The following is a 22,439-nucleotide window of genomic DNA, read 5'->3' as shown; positions in this document are numbered from 1 at the left end:
ATATTATATTTTTGCTTGTCAGTGATGCTAAGAGATGTGCATAAAGATGAATCGGGACAGTTTTATTAATTAACTGTGTAAGTTGTCGTTCAGTTCTCATCCAAATTTTTTTTTTTTATTAAAAAGTTAAAGGATTCATTGCCAAATACAAAAACCATGTATATGGCTCATCCATGAATAGAAAGATACAAGGCTATGTGGCTCATTGATTGTGTTGAATTAAAAGAAAAAAAAGTCAAATGTATGTTTGTTTCTCTCTTTGCCCTGTGTGTATATACAGGTCATGTAATTTAATATGGTAGAACCAAGATTTTGCCAATGTTTCAAACAAATTTCATTGATACCTACTCAGCAAAGGGATTTGGGTTACATTTACTTTGCTATATCAGTAACTTCCAATATTGCTGGAAACTGGACTAATATGGCAGCTGCTGAAGCCTATTGATAATTTCAGGCTCTGAGCAAAATGATGTCTTGTTCATATACAAAAGTAAATAGAAGAGTAAATAAAGTTCTCTGCATGCCAGACTGTGTGTTCATGTGTCTTTGACATTTTTACACTTCTGAAGACATGAGATTATTTGCTCTGCACAAGTTATATGTTTAATGTTTTCAGTTTTTCTGTAACTTAAATGATATAGAATGCGTTATTGTCAGAAGACCTGCATCACCGTGTAGCTCCAGTGTGTTTCTCTCTGTACTTTGGGCTGGTTCATTTCCCCAGTTATAAATGACAACAGTCAGAAGGTAACCAGTGAGTGAAAGCACAATGATTAATAATAATAATAATGATGATGATGAATTCTGCCTGGGAAACTATGGGATTGCTGATTTGCTAGTCGCTGCAGATGACCTATTCCCTCTTGTATTTTCAACTGGTGAAAAAATGCCCACTAACCCTCCTCGTGCCTTCTGTCATTGACATGAAGGAAACTAGTCAGGACAAGCAATTTCCATTCATGTCAATGATGGGGGGATATCAGGGGTGTGTGGTGTTAGTCTTAATTTTGTACTGGCCAATGCTGAATATGATTCCTTGACTCTTGTCTTCTTTTGCCCAGACCATCGCTTGGTTGCATCAGTTCAAAAGGAGAAAATAGCCCTGGTTACCGAATTGGTTAAAAATACCAAATCATGAACATTTCTAATAAATGTAAGTTGCTGGGCTGTGCCAATTGCATTTAAATTAAGTGCAGCCCTAGTGTAATGGTGCATCAGCAGAAGAACCTTTGAAACCTGGCCAGTCATCAAACCAACTGATATCTATAGTACATGGGTTCTATAGAAGTTATAAAAATTGTGCAAGCTCTGATATTTCTTCCTCTTTGTCCAGTTGTAGTGATGTGTGGATTGACAAATAGTCTGCCCCTTCTAAACCCGCATCCAAACCGGCTTCGATTCCCCCCTCTATTTATAGAGTCTAGCCCACCTATAATGTCACTGGCGGCCAGGCAGGCATATACCTATAAATAGATGCTGCTGAAGCCGGAAGTGGAGCTTAGTTAAGTTGCTCATGGGAAGGCAGGCAGAAGGCCTAGACCCGCCCGTGACCCGCTTTTGATGTGCAAGTGTTGATTTGAACTTGCCCAACCCAGTGGTTGTAGCCTGGCCCGCACATCACTATCCAGAGGCTACAGTCTTCATAATCATTAATCATTGTTAGATTTTCTAATGTTTTAACTTTTAAACACTTTTTATAACTATAAAAATCAAGTCATGTATAACCTTGAAATGGTGACGTCTCCTGGGCCTTATGGCAACCAATACATAGTAACAAAAGTGAGAGGAAACTCACTATCTGCTCGCACTCCATCCACAAAGATGAGCACACACACACCATCAGGCTGGATAGACTATTCTAGTCCACAAGGTTGCCATGCTTGCCTAGGTGATTAGGCAGAGGTACAAATCTGCTAAACTCCCCAACTATATTTGTGCATGCATGGCCGCCGTCATACTTTCTCTAAAATTCTGAAAAAAAAAAAAATTACTATTGAATGACTGTCATAAGGGACATTTATTGATCTATTATACAGAATGCCAGTGCTGAAACTGTTAGCACCATAAACATAAAAAATGAACAAATTAAAACGGCCTCATTGTATATCTTCTTCTGATCAACTATTAACAGTGGTCACATTGGTTGCTTTCCCATCTTACACCTATGTGTTTATTGATTAACAATATTTAATAATAATAATGTTTAATAATAAGTGTTATAATAATAAGTGTTGCAAGCTTTCACAAAATTGCTTCCACCTCATCTTAAGGACCCAGTGGGTAAAAATGGCAATTTGCATTGTAAGGTTATCGCAATTTCTTACGTTTTTGAAGTATTTGAAAGTAATTGTCAGTGTCTTGAGGTTCGTATGTATGTATGTATAACTTTATTTATAAAGCGCCACAAGGGTACACAACGCTGTAGAATCTTACAATATACAGAATTACACACAGGGAGGACAAGTGTTATAATAAATACAATAAATGTATAAATACACAGGGAATAAGTGCCATGTGGTATGTTTATTTAGTAGTGAAATAATCACTTGTTGAAAGTCAGATCTGCAGTAGGGTGGATGTGGAAAAGTATGAACACAGAAAAATTGAATTTCATTGTGTGGCTTGCCTATGGGGATGACAATAGCCTTAATTAGTTATTTTTTTTCCCCCACAAAGCACATTTGAAACCTTAATTAACAGCTCTTTTTGAATGCAACTTGCTAGGTTTTAGGGGGGATGTCTTCTTAAAAAGGTTGTGGACAAAAAAAATCCACAATTTTCTGGGATCTCCGCAAAACATCAAATCTTGAATTGTAATAAATTACCACCTAAGTGTACTTCAAAATATTGATAATGTGTGTATATGCCGAGTTAATGCAGGGTCAGCTCACAGCTTCTGCATACTCATCAATGCATCTAGTGTATGTAAATTACTGCGAGATAACTAGACTTTTACTTTAAAGGAGACATATCCTATAAAAAATTATGAATGTGCCAGTGAATTATACTCCTAGATATAGAAGGATTGTGCTTAAAAAAAAGTTGTTTCAGACTGATTTATTGAGAAATTCCACCAAAACCCCTCTAGCCCCGCCCATCTGTGCCACTTCCTGCTGGCTGAATTCTCTGGATGTGCATGGAATATCTTGGTACATTGCACTGTAGGACAGGAACCAATCAGCAGCTAGGCTGACCTGATAGGGAAGTGCAGGGCTGTGATTGGCTCTCCCCCCTCCTACTGTGCTTCTTGCAGGGACCGTTAGGACACGCCCACCCTTCATTTCAAATACGGACAGAGAACTAATAGGATCTATAGGGAGCTCCAATAAAGGGGCCACTTTTGCAGATAGGATTCATTTTTGGCACAGAATGAAACCAGCACCGTATATTATTCATAATTGCCTACAAAATTAGGGTTTTTCTCATTTATCCAATATGTCTCTTTAAAAGGTGCAGTCTGATTCTGTAAATTTGTGATGTAAAGAGCTTAGTCGGGGCTACATCTGAGGAACCTTTATGATAAGGCAAATGTATTATCCCCTATAAATAGACAGTAAACCTTGGCTTTTTAATGAACTAATACAATAACACAATATTATCAAACGTTAATGAATTTAAATAATTCACTTGACAGACACTACACGATTTCAATAATAAATATATGCAGGATTATAAGAGGATTTAACATTATGCTTGGCATGCATACGTTGTATCTCAGTTGTACATGCTGTGTCTCTCGTGTCTAAAATGTCAAACCTTGAACACATGCAGCTCAATGGGAAAAAAATGAGTATTTGGGAACAGCAGATATAAATAGAAGACTTTAATTTGTTTTCAAGATCTTCTAGTACAGGTATGGGATTCATTATCTGGAAACCCATTATCCAGAAGGCTCCAAATTACAGAAAGGCTATCTCCCATAGACTCCATTATAATCAAAAATTTCAAATTTAAAAAAAAATAAATAAATATCCCTGTAATAATAAAAAAGAATCTTGAACTTCATCACAACTAAGATTTCATTAATCCTTATTGGAAGCACACCAATTTTTTTTGGTTTAATTATATTTTAGTAGACTTAAGATATGAAGATCCAAATTTTGAAAAGACCCCTTACCTGGAAGATGTCATGTCCTGAGCATTCTGGATAATGTGCCCCATACACTTACATAGTAGGGATGCCAAACTGAATCCAAATTTGTATGTGTCACATGATTTCCAGCATTTGTCTCAGCCAAGCACTTGCATTTGCCTGAATTTGAACTTTGCTAAATAAAGGCTCTGATTCGACCAGATCCAGGATTCAGTGCATCCATAGTGTTTAGAGGTGCTGGAGAATAGGGAAAATTACAGTTCCAGTGAGCTTCTATAAAGCTAGTAGGCTTAAAGAAACTGAAACTGATAAATAGGTTGTGAAAAATAAAAAATGTTGTCCAATAATGTAAAGGATGTCTCATATAATAACACAACTTCCTACTATGCAGCTCTCTAACTTGTTCCCAGTTAGTAACCAATCAGTGACTTGAAGGGGGCCATGTGGGGACATAGCTGTTCATTTAGTTTGCTTTTAAATCTGTCCTTCCTGCTCACAAACTAACTGAACAGTTATGTCCCATGTGGCCCCCTCTTAAGTCACTGAATCACTAAGAGGTTAGAGAGCTGAAAGCAGGAAGCAGTGTTCTGGCTGTTATGTTAGACATCTGCTCACTCCAGCCTTTATATTGAAAATATTTTATATTTTGCACAACCTATTTACCCAGTTTTAATTTTTACACTGGACGGTTCTTTAAAAGACCATTGACAACTGTTTTTTTTTTCAACTCAAAAGGATATCTAAATATGTTGCTTATTCTAGTAAACCATTTCTTTGTTTTCAATATAACACTGGGATGTCAATGGTTCAGAAATAACATGGTAGTATGTTGTACTTCTGATGCTTGTGTTTACGAGTGCATATATCAGCTCTAATACATATTTGCACATTAATGAGGATGCTGTCTGTGCTACAATGCTATTGGCCATCTTGATGGCAGAGTGGAAGGTTCACTTTAAAACTTGTCATTTAATAAGTGTTTGCAATATTGATTGGCGGTAGTAGTTTAAGAAACATCTTAGAGCCTATTAAATATACATATAAAGTACCCCATACAAGAAAACTGTCTCCCTGCTTTAAATGTGTGCCAAGTATTGGGCCTTAGAAAAAATATAAATCAGGCAGTATTCATGTGGCCGTGTAGGCACTGCCATACTTCCACACTGTCTTCTACACTGCTTCATAGTTCAACTATAATCTTGCAATCTATACTATGATATGTCTGTAATAATTGCAGTTTATGTAACATTTTAATTTTTATTAGTGATCTTTGAGACAATTTGCAAAGCTTTTAAGATTATTAATAAATCTTCCTGTTCAAGGCTATCACAGTATCAACATTACCTCTTTAATACACATTTACACGTTTATTTAAAGCAAAAAATAAAAGTTATAAAACCTTCCACGTTGTATTCAGGGAGCTTGTGAACCTCATGAACATAAGACCTTTTCATTGGCATTCGGTGTAATATTCTTGTGTATTGTTCCTTTAGATAACTCTTGGCTTTTAGGTAGAACCTGATCTATACCCAGATTCTGTAATAATTGTTCAAAAATGTAGCCACCAGCTTATAAACTTGATGGCAATATAAAGTGCAAAAATAAGAGAACTGCCAAGCATTTGTTAGCTCTTGTAAGCGGGACTCTGGTGCCATTTTGTTCTGTAATCTTTGTTCTATGAATGTAAAGTCCTGTATTATTTGCTACTGCTATATAAACAAAAGGTTATTGTTTTGCTATATAACCGAAGAGTTTATGACCCAATCATGGGATAACAAAATGTCGCTTTAAATGCCATGTTTTTGAGTGAATTGTATATAATCATGGCAGTTCCTTGTGGTAAACTTGAAAAAGCATGGTGGGAAGAACAAGACATTTGCAGCCATATGCATTATGTCAATATAAGTAGAGTGTCTGAGCCAGAAGGCATGGCAAACCACTGCAGTCTCCATGACTCCATGACATGACTGCAGTCTCTACTGCCAGGCACAATGCTCTCAAGAACGCAAGAGTGTAATTGAAAACCTAAATGACTATTGTTATGAATACTATATGAACATTACTGTATTTAAGTTGGAGTCTAGAATAGCATGGGGAAAGGCAATGGGCTGCTATATCTCCTTGCCCTGTTAGCCAACAGAATACCAGAACATCCATTCCCACTTTGAAGTGTCTTTGCATTTCCCAACAAAAATTTGCCATAGCACTGAAATTGTCTCCAAGAAAATGTTTACACTTGGTGATCTCATGTGGAATAAATATTTTTCACTGTTATTGGAGCTCCTGTATACAAAAGGATAGGACTTCTTTTCCTGCATTTGGGCAAAATGGTGCACAAGTAACCGCTGCTCTTAGTTCTGTAACCTTTTAGGTGTCCACACAAGAGACTTCAAACCGTAGGTTGTTCCACCAAGTATTTGAACTGTCAAACTGATGGAATCACAGAAGCAATTTGAATGGTAAATTTGGTTGGCCAATGACCCTGTAAGCACTGTAGGACTATTGAACCTAAAGGAAGGAGAATTTTTTGTCTGCCCACAAATCAAATAATTGGATTAGAAATATTTTGGCATCCACAATTGTGGGCAAATCAAATGTGATTCTACTGCTTGGTCCACCCATTGGTCCATGTTTTGACTTAAAATAAAAGGTTATTAAACCTAAAGATCTTCATCTAATATTTATATAAGCAATGGGCCTGTGTTGTTTTAAGCACCCATTGTCCATGGGGAAAATGTAACATGAGTTCTAATATTTGTTCACTGAATTAACTATTAAGCTGTGTGTTATTATTATAGCATTAAATTGTACTAAACAAAATAAGCTTTGGTTTAAAAGAAAATAATCTGGTAATATGTATCTATCTTTGCAAAATCAATTGTTTAGTTCCTATGTACTTACATATAGGATTTATTATCTGAATTAAGTGGCACCTGGGGTTTTCTGTATAAGGGATCTTTCTGTAATTTGGAACACCATTCCTTATGTCTGCTAAAAATATCTTCTTACATCAAACCCAGTAGGACTGTTTTGCCACCAATATGGATTCATGCATCTTAGTTACCATCAAGTACATAGTCCTGTTTTATTATTACAGAGAAAGTAGTTTTTGCCTAAAATGGACTCTGGCAGAGGGCCGTCTCATATTTCAGGGCTTTCTGAATAATGGGCTTCAGGATAAAGAATCCCATACCTGTACTATTTTAATTTTTAACAGTAGCAACATGTCATGTTCCTGTAATATAACAATTAATGCATGCAGTCATAGAGCTTCATATTAAACATGAAAAATAACAGCTTCCACCGGAGAGCTAAGAAAGTTATGTGTGTTTATTGAGAGATGCATATGCATTTCTAAATAAACACACAGAACTTGCTTGGCTCTCCGGTTGAAGCTGTTATTTTTCATGTTAAATGCTGAAGTGGACCTGACGAACCCATAACCACTGTTGGATAGAGCCCTTCACTGAACTTCACATATAGGTGGCTTCAAATTGCATTTATTCCTTTTGACACCGCTTCATATTTAACCATGTTTTTGTGTATTGTGTCATGTAAAATTCATATATTATATATATATATATATATAATATATATATCTATATATATATATCTATCCAGGCAGCATAGGGCAGGCAGAGTATGGCCCACACAGGCAGCATAGGGCAGGCAGAGTATGGCCCACACAGGCAGCATAGGGCAGGCAGAGTATGGCCCACACAGGCAGCATAGGGCAGGCAGAGTATGGCCCACACAGGCAGCATAGGGCAGGCAGAGTATGGCCCACACAGGCAGCATAGGGCAGGCAGAGTATGGCCCACACAGGCAGCATAGGGCAGGCAGAGTATGGTACACACAGGTAGGGTAGGGCAAGGCAGGCCTAACAGGTGTGAACAATGCAGGGACTTGCAGCCTGAATCTGAGGTGTAAACAATGCAGGAGCTAGTTAATCTCAGTACTGATACCATTTAAAGCTTACACAAAGGTAAGCCATCAAAGTAGCCAGACAGGTGGGGGGGCAACACAAGGGAAGGGCCGCCGGCAGCACTGATGTAGACAATTTCTTTGTATCCATAAACAAGCGGTTCTGCTTTAAATTAAAGCAATTACCAAAGTGGAAGATGATTAAGGTCTTTCTCTTTACTGCATGTTTTGACTTAATTACTGTGTGATTTACCTACATTTTATTTATGGTTACTGTAAATCCGAAATATATTTCGAACCCATGCAACTTTTGTACTGGCTTATAGAAAGCTGCGTTGCCCCTTCAGGTAGGTACATGTCAGAAGCACAAATTTATTTAGCTGTAAGTCTGTGAATTATATAATGTTATTTCTAATTACTTTGTTTAAAAAATGTTTCTATAGTCTGCCATTGTGCAAAATTGTGCATTCTTTGCCATCTTTACTGCTCTTTCCTTTTTTTCTTGTCTTTGTTCGGTATCTCCTTTTTCGTATTGCACTGATTCTCCTGATCCCTGTCTCCCTCCTGCAATTTTCTACCATCAGATGTTTCCTTAATGCGATAGGATTCTGCATTTAGTAATAATAATAGATCAATGATCTTTCATCATCTGAAGACGGGCAGCCACCTGGCACGACCCAAAGGAAAGATGGAGCAATTAGTACTGCTCACTAGACTGGGAAACATCCTTCTGGCCTTTTACGAGTTATCTTGAAGCAGGTTTGTTTTTATGGGGATACATTTGTAATAAAAATTCATAGGCATGTGTGTAATCTTAGCACCAGTTACATGTCCAGATTGTGTCCTAAGATGCTTCTTAAATGCTGTGTAATATGGTTATAGTTAGTCAATATCTTTGCCATATGCGGCACCTGAAGACCATGCCAATTTATTGAACTGTTTATGGGGGCCCCCCGAAGAGCTGTGTAACTAATATATATCACCCGGTTTGATAATCAGTTCGGTGAGGACCACATTGGCGTGTAGTTTTTGCTGAGTCCCTGTAGGCTTGCAGTATGAGCAGATTGTTGGACACCTGGAGCAGTTATCATATCAGCCCAACTTGGAACAGCTCATGAAAGAGTTTTTCTATATATATATATATATATATATTTATAAAAATAACATTAAAGTGCATATGGTGTTCCATGAAATCCTATATATCCCTCATTAATTATTAAATGGGAATAGCAAACTGAAACGCACTGTGCAGTTGGATTGGCAAAATGAAAGGGAAGCTACACCCCCTGAACATTACATATTACATAAAACAGGATATATTTTAAACACTACTGAAGTCTCATCATGTGACTGGAACCTACAAGCTCTTATACGGGGCATGCGTAGAGATAACTAATGGGGTGAGGAATGTCTTCAACTCCCACACTAAGTGCCATTACAGTTAGAACCAGGCTACTTTTTGCCTCGGCTAACATGCTAGACATCACATTAATATTGTTTTTTTATGTAAAGCAAATAGTTCCCTTTAATGTGACTGGATAATCTGCTTCAGAAAACAATTTGAGTACTAACACACATATTGTTCCATAACACTTTATATTCCATAGTCTATACAAAAATGTCTGTTTTCTACGGAAAATATATAATGTAACTTTCCAGGGGATCAGCAAAAAAAAAAAGTAAAATCCAGGAAAATATAAAATGAAGGAAATGTGTTAAAGCGGGAATTCGGGAAAACTTGAAATTGATTCGCTGTATTTCCGCTATCTATGGGCTTGCTGGAGGTAATCTTCTACGACTATACTTCAACTGTATCTATAAAATAAAATCCAACGTCATATTGATTTTTTTCCACACCATTAGGGAAAATGTATCCACATTCCTTTTTTCCCCACGATTCAAGCTTTTTTGGTTTAAAAAACATGTAAGTAAATAATGAATATAAAAAAGTGAATGTTCAATTTCTAATAACAAAAAAACGAACGTAAACTTAGATAGCGCTAGAGATTAAATCTATAAATGTAATTACAACACTTGGGGTAGATTTCTCAACAGTTGAAAAAAAAGTGCAAAAAAAAGTTATCGAGTCTCATGTAAAAGTTAATGGGAGTCATTTAAAGTTCATGTCTAAAATTATTTGATTAAAAATTGAAGGGTAGAATGTGATCTTGCTGTGTTCGAGTAGTTTTTTTTTTTTTTTACATTTTTGTGATCATTTTGAGAGTTGTTTTTAAATTAATAAGGGCACATTCAAGATTTTTTTTTACTTTTTCCTTAGATTTATTGCAGATTTAAATGTTTTTATTTTCTTTTATTATTACCCTTTATACATTACAGAAATACATACTTCTAGATTAGTATTGTGGTTACAAGTGGAGAGAGAATGTGTTTAGTTTTGATTTGTTGTTTTTCATAATGTTTGCACCCTGGCAATACGTGCTTTATTTAGATATTTTTATTGGTACATAACTACCTGTTTATTTTCCAAAATGTTAACAAAAATAATTGAAAAAGAAAGAATACTAGAAATTCTCATCCCACGACTGCTCTGGTTAGGAGCCCTGCATTAAATCTTCTTTTTTTTTTTTAAATAAATGCTGTTACAGGAAAACCATGTTTTTTACAAAGCCCATCAGTTACAGTAATATAGTTAGAGTTTCTCCAGCAGAATCCTGAATTGTAATCCATTTTTCAAAAACACACAGATCTTTCTTTATATTTCATTTTGAAGTTTCCCATGGGGCTAGCCATATTCTTCATAACCAGGATGTCACCGCCATGTGACCTGTGCTCTGATAAACTTCAGTCACACTTTACTGCTGAGCTTGCAAGTTGGAGTAATATCCCCCCTCCCAGCAGCCAATCAGCAGAACAATGGGAAGGGAGCAAGATAGCAGCTCCCAGTAGGTATCAGAATAGCACTCAATAGTAAGAAATCCAAGTCTGGCTTGGGACTCCTCCAGTTACATGGGAGTAGGAGAAACAATAGGTTAGCTGAAAGCAGTTCTAATGTGTAGCGCTGGCTCCTTCTCAAAGCTCAGACTCAGGCACAATGCACTGAGATGGCGCCTACACACCAGTATTACAGCTACAAATACATTTGTTGGTTCAGGAATAAATTTTAAATGGTATAGTGTAAAGTAAAAAATACAACATGAAAATCATGACAAGAATGCCTTTAAGTGGGCACAGGCAACAAAGACGCGTTTCATTAATTTTCTTGCCGTTTTGCGAATTTTATGGTGAAGCAGAATGGGACAGATTCGTTAATCACTAGCCCTGTTCCCTTTCATGTTTAAGACACTTTCAGTGGTTGCACCCAGGGTGTAAATATAAGTTGAAACTTGATATAACTATTTTAATGTTTTTTAATTATTTTTGGATTACAATTTTAAGTCTCATCAATGGAACCTTGCTCTGATCAATTCTGAATGATAAAAACAATGTTTTTTGTAAGAGTGTATTCCCATACGGGAGAGCTGTCATAACATAACCCTTTCCCAGTGTTTCATTGAAATCTGTTTGAGATTTACCTTCAAATTGTGAAGTGTGCCATTGTCCATGATCATTCTAAAATGCCTTTTTATTATGTATATATAGTGTTACTGTGCCTAGGCAGTGATTTACAGAGAGATTATGTGTCGGAGGTGTAATGCACATCTAATTTTTGTTTGTTAAATGCATTACAGAATTGCTAAACACACACCCTAATACCCAGTAATATCAAACAGCCATCAAGCTTCAGATTATTGCAGAGAAAACTTGTTCAAAAAGTGATGTTATGAAAATAGCGACAATCTCTGCCATAAAGTGTGGCTGAAATACGGCTTTGTGAGTAAAGGAGACGCCACATACTTGTTCAACCTTTAAAAAAAAGTTTTTTTTACTGTAAGTTACTCTTCCGGCACAAATACAGACTTTAATTTTGGGTTATAGTTTCCCTTAACGGTGTAAACAAAATTAACGCTATTTTTCCTAGACATACACTGAATCCACTATGTTAGGGTCTGGCCAAATCCCGTATCTGAAAGATTCCACCAAATACTGGACTGATTCCTCATCCCATGTACAAATTAGTAAGGAAGTGTTAGAGAACCACATGCTTCACACGTGATGAAAAATATTCAGCTTCATGTCTATGTGGCAAAGAGTCTCATGATTTTAAGGGTTCTGTTCGCCAATTAGCATGGATTTGGCCAAATTTGAATCCTGCTGAAAGCCTGAATCTTGGCCGAATGCCAGACGGAATTCTGGATTTAGTGCATCAGGGCTAATTTTTTCTGTTTTTCAAATGTTCTGTTCTTTAGCTCTCCAGTTGCAATTGTAACCAGTTGGCAGGATTTTGTTCAATCCAGCAATCAGGCAGTCGATTGGATGACAAGCTGGAGTATGAGTTGGACCTGGCCGGCACAGACAGACATACCCTCAGTGTGCATCTGTATTCTAGTTTGCAGGTGTCCCTGACCCAGTTTTAGTTTTTATGTTGAAGATACAAGAGCTCAATAATAAAGTAAGGGCAGAACTGAGCAGGGATTATGTACCAGACACCAGCTCCATGTTGCCCCTAGGTCAGAGCAAGCAAGACCACCATCGTCTGTTGTTGTGCTTCCCCCTTCACATGTCATGTCAGGCACGATCAGTGCAATTTTGCTGGAATTCTGGGAAGGAATGATACGAAAAGGGTGAAAACATGGTGATTTGGGTCAGTTTCCCACCACAAGTGGAAGATGTTAACAAATTGCAAATATCTTCCGAATATCATTGATTACATCGGTGCTACTTGCTGTAAAGTGAACTGCACTTGTATGTTAAATCTGCTGAGGCTCAAGTGTAAGTACCACTGATATAATAATCCTGACACGAAAAACTATACCTGCGGGACACGGAATATTATGGGTGGAGATTAGTTGCCCGTGATATATATTCTCTACTGTGGGCGAGCAATCTCCTGAAAGTCATGTCTCAGTCGAGCTTTTGGCCCTTGGGTCAAACAATCAAATGACAATGCCTGGGACTAGAGCCGTACTGGGAACATTGCTTATTTAACTTGAATATGTAAATAGGCTTTTTAGAGGTTTATTAAATGGTTGCATTGTTGGGAAATCACAGTACATATACTGTAGAACCCCCATTTTATGTTTTTCAGGGGATGGGGGAAAAAATGGTCTGATCTAAAAATCAGGGAAATGCATTATATATTGGTGGGGCCACAAAAAAACTGTAAAATGAGGGAAAACTTAAAATTGGGGGATGTAAAGTTGAGGTTGCACTGTAACTAAATTGTCAAGTACCTACCTACCTTAACCCACACCCCACTCCGGTATCCGGGTTCCACTCACAGACCTTGTGCGTAGGACTTGGGGAACGGTGAGTGAGGGCAGCCTGTCGGCCCAAGGCTGGGGTGTCATATTGAAGAGCATTGGAATAACCTTTAGCTGTGCAATTTGAGGGCAGTTAGAAATCTTTCCATCCCATTAGCAAGCCAAGCTCAGTGCTGTCAGACTGACGTTAGCACGCATTACAATTATCCATCGGACATGCTTTTGACATAACTATCTTAAGTTTGGGAGGGGGGGGAGAATATTAGGGATGCACCGAATCCAGGATTCAGTTCGGGATTCGGCCTTATACGGCAGGATTCAGATTTGGCCAAATCCTAAGAATCATGTGACTTCTTCAAGTAAACACGGACATGTTGCTGCAGCACGTGGCAACATTAACCCTTCCGGAAGCTAATTAGCATATGCTAATTAGAATTTGGTTCGGTATTTGTCCAAATCCTTTACGAAGGATTTGGGGGTTCGCCCGAGTCCGAAAAAGTGGATTAAGTGCATCCCTAAAAAGATACTTGTATACTGTCCCTACTTGGGCTGATGCTACGGCGTGTTGAGAGCGCTGCTGCCTGCACTGCCCATAGATATACACATTGTGCGTATTGGGATCTTGGCCGATAAAGAGCTGAATTCTGACGTCTGCCCAACTGAGAAGGAAATAGCACAGAGTTCCACTTCAATTAAAATTAAGAATTGTAATCCCAGAAAGTGACATTTTTGGGAGGACGTCGCCTTTAATATTGGTTAAAATCTGTTGGGGATGATTTATGAACATAGGTGATGTAGTGCGCAGGTAGCAACCAATCATTATTGGATGAACATTAAACACATGCATATTTAATTTATTTAGTGGGTGGGGTTCCAAGAGACCCTGTCACACACATCTATATAAAGTCACCATTGTTACATTGGTTTGTGATAAAGATCTATATACGAGACAAAGGGAAATAGACACGTGTAGGGGCTATGGGAATAAGAAAAAGTCAATGAGTAGCTAAACCATTCTTTAGCCAAACATGGATGAGAGAAAATGATGTCCCGCCATTTGTCAGTGATGAGATACATTGGAGCACATGTGAGTTCCACACAGATCCACAGCACAGGGAACAAAAGGGCAAAATGACTGATAAATTCTGCAGCTTCAGACTGAGAGTAAGCACAACATGAATTCCGCGTAAGTCTCCTGCGTCACATATTCAGCTTCTGTGATATTATTTTACTCCTACTGTCTATTCTCATTCATCCGCATCCCTTCTAGTAGCACTAACCTAACCATTAGCCTCATATGTGGGGCCTCCCTTGCTTCAGACTGGCACGGAAGCCATGTTCCTTTCTCTTCTCTGCGGGGAACACCATGGCCAAGCACTCGGGGATATACTGCCGCTCCTCACTTACTCCTGCCAATTAGAATTAACTTGCTTTAATTGCATTTGCCTTGTTTGAATTCAAATTGCCCAAAGTCTTATATTTGTCTTTCCAAACCATCTACATGTTTCCCAGTAGTAACTCAGGCCCAGGTGTCTTCATTTGGACGCTATGTACAAATATCTTGAATTTTAGTTGTTAAAGGGGTAGTTAACCAAAATGTACTTCTGTAGATAGATTATTGCTAAGGCAGGATTTCATTTTTCATTTTCCAATTGTTCCTGAAGCTTTAAGGCTAATGCTAGACATTGCTGTTTCCTCAAATGTGTTTAAATGCAGGTAACTACCAACCTGATCCAATTGGATTTATCCTGTATCAGCACTGACATTGGTCAGGGTGCAGACGCATGGAGTGGATTCTGGCACGGAAACTCAAGAAGATACATTTTCACCCCAAAAACCACTGTGTGTTGGCACCCACACCAACACAGTGCAGATACAGGACACAGTGCGTGGGATTGGGTTCAAAGGCTTAAAGGTGGCTTCCAGGTCTGTAGCTTCTGGTCCTACCCGAATATGTAATGGGTGTAGTAACCCCTAGCAACTACCTCCTAATGGAACCACTAAGCTGCACATTATAAGTGAGGGCACCATGAAGCAGCTGGTATCTGATGAGGCCACTTAATATACATGTAGTAAGAGTGAATCTGTACATCTCTATATGGGGGGGGGGGGGACCTTGCTGTGTTTATCACTGCCTTAAGGCAGAAAACAGTGGTGTCCCCTTCCCCTCTGCCTATCCCCTCTCCTTATACCAGAGGAGGCCGAGCCCTACTGAACCCGCTTGGCACCAAACTGCCGGCACCAGTACATTGTGCGTTTGTCATTCCCCGGTATAAGGGGCAGTGCCAGGCATGTTGTCCATCCCGTGCCCCTCAGAGCACCCTTTCTGCGCATCTTTTTTTCTCTATAGGGTTACTAGGATAGTTTACTAATAATATAGTTCTGTATTATTGTTTTGCAAAATTCTCTTGATTTGTGTTTTATCATTTTGCCCGCGCTCACACATGTGTGCTGCCTGAATTTCCCTGGCATCCCATTTCATTTATGTCTCTTTCTTATTGTCTGGTGTTTTTTTATTTAAATATATCCATGTAAATTGCCCATGTATTACTTGTATAAGTCAGCCCTTACTGATAGAGGCATATGTTCTGCTAAATAACTGAATTCATCAGGTAGGTGACCTTTTTAATCCCCTTTAAATGGCAGTAAGTTTGTAGGGGGTAAGTTAGTGTAATGGATGCTTCTCTCAGTATCTCAGTAGGGGCTTGCCTGGCCTGGGGGCTGGTCAGTCTTAAGATACTAACACCTGAAATTAAACTGTTTATTAAATATATCATAATATTGTCCTTCCATGAGCTTTAAAATTTTGCCATAAAAGTATTTGCCTGATGCTTTAACATTACCTATCTGATCCCCCATGTTCCCCTATGAGGGGGCTGCCATATTTGTGCTGCAGGAGGCCATTAGCATTAGAAGCTGTAACTGACAGGCTGAGAAGGGACAGTCAGGTTGGCATAAAAGTCCGGTTTAGGGACTTCAAGTAACAATTACTTACAAAAGCAGCTCTATTAGTGAGAAATGATAAACATGACCTGTAGGGAACTTTTTATGTACATTAATATTTTGAAAAGTATTTTTTACATGTCAATATCACTTTATGATATTTTACACAGCATTGTGTAACTGCCTTACACACAACCATAGCCAACTATATCTGTCCTACACATAACCACAGCCAATCACATCTGTCCTACACACAACCGCAGCCAATCACATCTGTCCTACACACAACCGCAGCCTATATAGATTATATATGACACTACACCGAGGATGTAGCACAATATATTATATTATAAAATTTAGCCTCAGTCTGAACTTTACCAAAGAGTATTTGGTGCGCAGCCACGTGCAGCAGGAGAGAGAGACATTGCTGAATTCAGTATAAATGTCCATGTGAAACCAATGTGACCTCAACAGATCACACTAGAATATCAGTCCTGACCTGGGATTCAATACAGGCCCTGGCATTTCAAGTACACAGAGGCCCAAACAGCCCCCCACCAGCCCAATAAATAGTGACTATGGCACCTTACAGCAGCCCCTCTAGCATTTGCTAGTACCCACAGATTGCTGGTCCGGTGCCAGTCTATAATAGAATAAAGTACTCCATGTGCAAAGATGCCCTAGTGGCCTGCCTAAGGGGTGAGCCCCTTAACATCATAATATTTACATCATTATTGATTCATACACATTATGGCTAATAGCTCATGGCTAGTGACTAAGATGAATGAGGTTAATGGCACAAGGGTGCTTTATGTAGCCCTAAAACGTGGCACTAAAGCTCCTGAAACTCCCACCAATGGACTTGCGTTAAAATTGCCTGTCAGTGTTGGTGCTTGTTGGCCGATCATTGCAAGGAAACAAGGACTGTAGGCAGTTCCAGTGCAAGCCTATAGGAGGCGGTATCAGGAGCTTTGGTACCACAATATTGGCCTTTTCTGGTGCTGAAAGAGCCCCATTGCTTGTCATTTGGTTTATTTCTCTAGTTACTGCTTCTCTCCTACAGCTGAACTGTTGAACCATGCTTTGAGTTTGAGTCCCCACTGCTAATCCCACGGAGATCCCTGCCCCTTGCGCTGATTGGGATGGGATGGTAGCATTACTACAAATAAGTACCCTGAAATAAGTCTGTAATGCCAGTGTCTGTACCCCAAGTCTGTGCACTGACCGGCACAGTGTCAGCCATGCAGAGCGAGTGTCAGCAGCAAAATGCTGTTTCTCTGTTGGTCGTTTCGGCACCATTATTGGCTCCACCGGCCAGCGCTGTGCCAGTCAGTACAGAGACGCGGGGGGCAGAGGGGAGCACATTCACTTCTCCCCACATACTGTACAATAGCGCTGTCCAACCTGCTGCTCTAGAACTACAACTCCCAGTTCTATTCCCCCTCTAGTATCTGTTTGCTGATGTGGCATTTCATAGTATACTCCCTTAACATACCAATTATTGTCTTAATTTTATATTTCTTTTTATTGATAGGCGATTTAATATGAAGCTGATTTGGGAAGCCACGTGACTCAAGTTACTACTGGTTAGAAGTCCTCAACCCACTCTGCAGGTAAGGCGCGTCTCCGTAACTATCCATCCTTTGCCTTTAGCAGTTCCACAAGGAGGAAATAGTGGCAGAAATTCCCTAGGCCGCCTCCTGTCATTGGTGTAAGAGTCAACTTGCTCCTTCTCTCCAAGGGAAAGTCTTTGTGAGTGAATGACCCAAAGAGCAAGGCCAGGCCGCCATCTTACCCTGAGAGGCACATATCCCCGGGCTCATTATGGGCCAGTTGATTATAACTAAAGACCTTCTAAAAAAAACAAAGAATAAATAAGAAAGAAAGAAGCGTGTGTCTATTGCTTTCTGTGCAGTCTCAGAGCAGTCATTTGGAATTGGGCAATGACGTGGATTTTTTTTCTTTAACCAATCAAATTGGCCTATTAGGTTTAAACTGAATAACTTTGGTTTTAAAATGCCAGCATGGATGAAATGCTAGGAATATTGCGGGATTCCCAATTTGGTCTTTGATAATTATGCCCCTGTCTAAACAAGTCTAAACATGCCTTGTCTGTAGGCCCAATATGCCTTATTGGGGGGATGGCGCACCATGTAATTTAAGTTAGGTGAAATGATGTTCCCAAACTGACATAAAACTTGCACCATAATATGGCTGTACCAGGATATAGAGCCAAATTAGTAATCTGGGCCTAAATATTGTAACATTAGCAGAGTATCGATGGGAGAGTTTAGGAAAGCACTGTGATCAGCCTGTGATTCTGTACTTCCCACCATAGCCACTAGGGGGCTGCCTATAGGATTGTCAGTGATGAGATTATCGGATGACTTATCCTAAAGGTGGCCATTCACAGGTAGATTTAGGCTGCCGATTTGGGGACATCTGACAGGTCTGCCCGACTGATATCTGGGCAAAAATTAAGCTGGCCATACACGCACCGATAATATCGTACAAAACCTCGTTTCATATTTGGTGAATGGCAAGTCGGCGAGTCGATATCGCAGGAAGCTGCTGATATCGGTCGACTCGCCGATCGGACCGGTTAAAAGATTTTGATCGGGCGCCATAGAAGGCGCCTGAGCAAAATCTGCCGTCAGGGCTGAATCGGCAGAAGGAGGTAGAAATCCTATTGTTTCTACTTCCTTATCTGCCGTTTCAGCCCTGACTGTTAGTGGCTGATGGAACGATCTTTCGTGCGAAAGATGCCAAATCGCCATGTGTGTGGCCACCTTTAGCAATATGTGGATCAGGCAGGTTTTGACTTTTCCCATTGGATCAAGAACTGCATTGACTTGTTAATGTGTTCCTCACTTTGACAGCCTGTATCCCTGTGGTTTTGGTGGTCTCAATAGCCTGGTGACTGTAAACAGCACTTTGTGAATGGTCAGTGGGCCTGCATGATAAATACCATTTTCTTACAAATGCACTGGATTGTGCCACCCTGGGAGCCAACACGTTGCATTTAGTAGGAAATATGGCAAATGTCTAATGCATCAGTGCGGCAATATCCTATTTATGTAACCCCAACAAATCCAGTGCAGGCCTAATGCTCATTGTATAACCTGTGCTGCCTCTGTTCCTCTCTCTGTGCAGGTTCCTGTTGGGGGCAGGGAGGCACCATACCGTGTAGCCCAGCTGGCTCCGTGCCATCCTGACAGGGTAAGTTAAACAACTGCAACTGGAGATTTTCCTTGGAGTTTTCGATGAATAATTGTGAGAATCCAGGTATTCTCTGCTCAGAGTGTGAGCGCTCTAACAGGCCTTTCCACCAGAGATAGTCGGAGTCGCCAGCAGAAAGGCCTGCACATCACTTGGATTTTACGAAGTTGCACAAAGTTGCACGCAGGAAGAAACTACTTTAGAAAAAGTGATGCTGCACAGGTCTCTCCACTGGCAGTTTCCCAAATTAGAAAATGAATTCAGAGACATTACTGGTTGCTCCTAGCAACTGCACTAGTGCAGCCCCCTGCATTCCTCACTCGGCCATTTCCACATGGAGCTTAAGCAGATTCAGCTCCACCGAGACGCACATGTCCATTATAATGAGCATCTTACTAGCCAATGGCAGTTTATAGAAATATCACCTGATGGAGCATGAAACTGCCGCTCCCCCCACTTAGCAGTCACGTAAACTCACCCGTATGGCTCTTGCGCAGAAAAATGGAGCTTTACCTTTGTGACATCACTGCCAATAGGATCTGGTCCTTGGGTCGATCACTATTTCCTGGCGCCAATGAGACTGTCAGTACCTGCTGCCAACTTCCAGTGCCTTGAATTAACTCTTGCTTTGCTGTTTCTTACAGAATCGGTGGCAGTGTGGAAGCCGAGACCTGGAGATGGGCGCTTTGCTCTGATGTCCACTGGTTTTTATGGGACTTTTTTAACAAACTTTTTAAAATTTGTGCCTTTTTTTTCTTTTCTTTTTTAAACATAAAATGTTTTAACACAATTGCTTGTTTAATCCTTCAATAAAACAATTCAAACCTTAGCGATACAGGGTATTTGCCTGATGCTGTTACATTGCCTATCTAATCCCCCATGTTCCCCTGAGGGGGCGGCCATATTAACAATAGTAACAATTACATACAAAAGCAGCTCTATCAGTGAGAGATGATCAGCGCCACCTATAGGGAAGGTTATATATACACTGATATTTTGAAGAGTAGCTTATTAGTGTCAGTATCACTTTAATCCCAGGAGAGAGAATGTCACCCTCATTCATTCCACTGTTACATGAGCTTTCCTTTCCTTTGTCCTCAAACAAAACCTGGATGACCATAACCCCGTAAAGGAATACTGTCACGGGGAAACCTTTTTTTTTTTTTTAAACCTATCAGTTAATAGAGCTTTTCAAGCAGAATCCTGCATTGCAATCTGTTTTTCAAAAGCACAATGAGATTTTTTTATATTTAATTTTGAAATTTCCCATGACTTCAGTCACACTTTACTGCTGAGCTGCAAGTTAGAGTGATAACCCCCCCCCCCTCCCAGCAGCCGATCAGCGGAACAGTGGGAAGGGAGCAAGATAGCAGCTCCCAGTAGGTATCAGAATAGCACTCATAGTAAGAAATCCAAGTCCGGCTTGGGACTCCTCCAGTTACATGGGAGTAGGAGAAACAATAGGTTAGCTGAAAGCAGTTCTAATGTGTAGCGCTGGCTCCTTCTGAAAGCTCAGACTCAGGCACAATGCACTGAGATGGCCCCTACACACCAATATTACAGCTAAAATACATTTTAAATGGTAGAGTTAATTATTTGCTATGTAAACAGTGTAATTTAGAAATAAAAAGTACCCCATAAAAATCGTGACAGAATCCCTTTGTCAGGAACGGGAGGTGCGTGGCGCTTTACCTTGCTGGGCACTGAGCCCACATGTGCATAGAGGCTGCTGCTCTGGTTCCATTTCTATGGCCGGCACAGAGTTGAGTTGTTAGACTGACAGTTGATAGGCCACTTTCCAACAATGTATTAAGTAAGGTTTATGGAGAATAAGTCCGTGGCTTTGTGAGCATTAGGTACAGCAGGGGGCACCTAGATTTAGTGGCAGGGACACCATATTTGCTTCAATTCAGGGACACCTCCATTTGCCATTAAACGCCAGCACTAATCATAAATACACCAAGTCCTTCCTTCTCCCTGCAAGGCCCATGGGCCCTTAAAACCGTCTCTTACCTATCTGAATGTACAGCTTTTCCTTTAGGTCCTTTCTCTCTGAGGTCACAGGTAGCCCTTCCCTAAAATGGCAGTCATTTAGATTTACATGCTGTGATATATAATATTAACATGTAAAACATAAAGATGGCTGTGTGCCAAATAACCCCTGAGATGAAAGTCCCACTGCAGAAAGAGATTTAGGTAGAGATCTGTGCCTCCCACGATACTCAAAAACCTGGGGCCTAAATTGCCTGTCACTGTGCCCTGGCCCAGATTAGGCCGAAGGTTCCTAGGAAGCCGGACACAGGGGAGGAGACCTTGTGCTGTAGGGGCAGAGCCACTTTCCACTGGTGTCCCAGACCTATGATCCAAACTACGTTCCCTACAGCTGGTGCAGAGAATGCCACATGGGGAAGGTGCTGGGTCTAAGGGGCTGCAGGAAAAAAAGGGCTCTACCATCAGGGCAGCAAGTTTCTTGTTTGAGTGCCATGATCCCTTATTGTAACCTGCCCACAGGCTCCTTAGCCAATACCCAACCAACCCAGTACAAATGCCTACAATCAGAATTACAGGCCATAAACTTATAATGAAGTGAATAGTGAGCGATAGGATGGAGAGCAACAAACTCCTTTATCCAATATGTGGCTGCAGGTTGTTTGTGAGAAGCAGCTTTTTCATAGTTTTCCACTCAGCCCTACTCTGTGTGTAATCAGAGTTCTACTGGGTTCTGATCCAGCCACAAGCTCCCCCCCTGTAATGGCAGCCCAGTAAGCCCTATTGCCAGTACCTCCCACCTGCCCTTCACACATGGGGATAAGCAGCCCCCCTCTCTCAAAATGGCTGATGTAGGAATGCTGGAGCCTTTGGCTACTACCACACGAGACTTTCTAAACTTGCGCAGTTTTTCATTCGAAGACCTCGGCTTCCTGCTCATTGGGGGTTTT

At 40.1% G+C, this 22,439-nt stretch overlaps 1 protein-coding gene across 2 annotated transcripts in view; it reads left to right on the top strand.

Moving 5' to 3' along the window:
• Nucleotides 1-20,329, top strand: part of pspc1 (paraspeckle component 1) — a 57,625-nt gene extending 37,296 nt beyond the window's left edge. For both annotated transcript variants that reach the window (XR_208351.4, XR_004221399.1), the window contains 3 exons: nucleotides 17,816-17,894; nucleotides 19,435-19,500; nucleotides 20,145-20,329. The gene's annotated coding sequence lies outside the window, so the exon portion shown is untranslated. The remainder of the gene's footprint in view (nucleotides 1-17,815; nucleotides 17,895-19,434; nucleotides 19,501-20,144) is intronic.
• The last annotated feature ends 2,110 nt before the right edge of the window (nucleotides 20,330-22,439 follow it).

The sequence above is a fragment of the Xenopus tropicalis genome, chromosome 2, assembly GCF_000004195.4.
Source record: "Xenopus tropicalis strain Nigerian chromosome 2, UCB_Xtro_10.0, whole genome shotgun sequence".
NCBI lineage: Eukaryota > Metazoa > Chordata > Amphibia > Anura > Pipidae > Xenopus > Xenopus tropicalis.
The sequence above is the reverse complement of the archived record's forward strand: the minus strand, read 5'-3'. Positions and strand labels throughout refer to the sequence as shown.